Here is a 490-nt window from a genome sequence, read left to right on the forward strand (position 1 = left end):
TAAGGCACAGAGAGCTTAAGTAACTCGACCAAGGTCAGCAGCGAGGACGTGGGAGAATCCGGGTTAGACTCCAGGCTGTGTCGAGTGCAGTTCGGCCACAACTTCAGGAAGTTCTGCCACAGAATGAAGCACAATATGGGGTTCCACCGCGAGAACAGATTCAAGTCTCCCAACATGGGCTTTGTTTTTGTTTCCCGGAGAGAGGACGTGCTCCCTAGACGCCCTCTTTAAGGCTCCTGGGTCCTTTGCTGGGCTGTGGGAAGGGCCTGTGCTTCCTGCCCGCGGCCGGGCAGCTTGCGTGGGAACCGCTGATTAACTTTCAGAGCTGCCCGGCCCCCACACGCCCCCGGCGCCCAGTCCCTGGGTCGCCCTCACGCCCCCGAGCCCCCGCGCAGGTGCGTCTGGGCGGGACCACCAGCCCGCGAACGCCCCGCCAGGCCCCAGGCCAGCCCCCTTCTCCGGGGGCGGGGAAGGGGGGCGGGCCCGGGGC

This window comes from Suricata suricatta, chromosome 8 (assembly GCF_006229205.1).
Source record: "Suricata suricatta isolate VVHF042 chromosome 8, meerkat_22Aug2017_6uvM2_HiC, whole genome shotgun sequence".
Classification (NCBI taxonomy): domain Eukaryota; kingdom Metazoa; phylum Chordata; class Mammalia; order Carnivora; family Herpestidae; genus Suricata; species Suricata suricatta.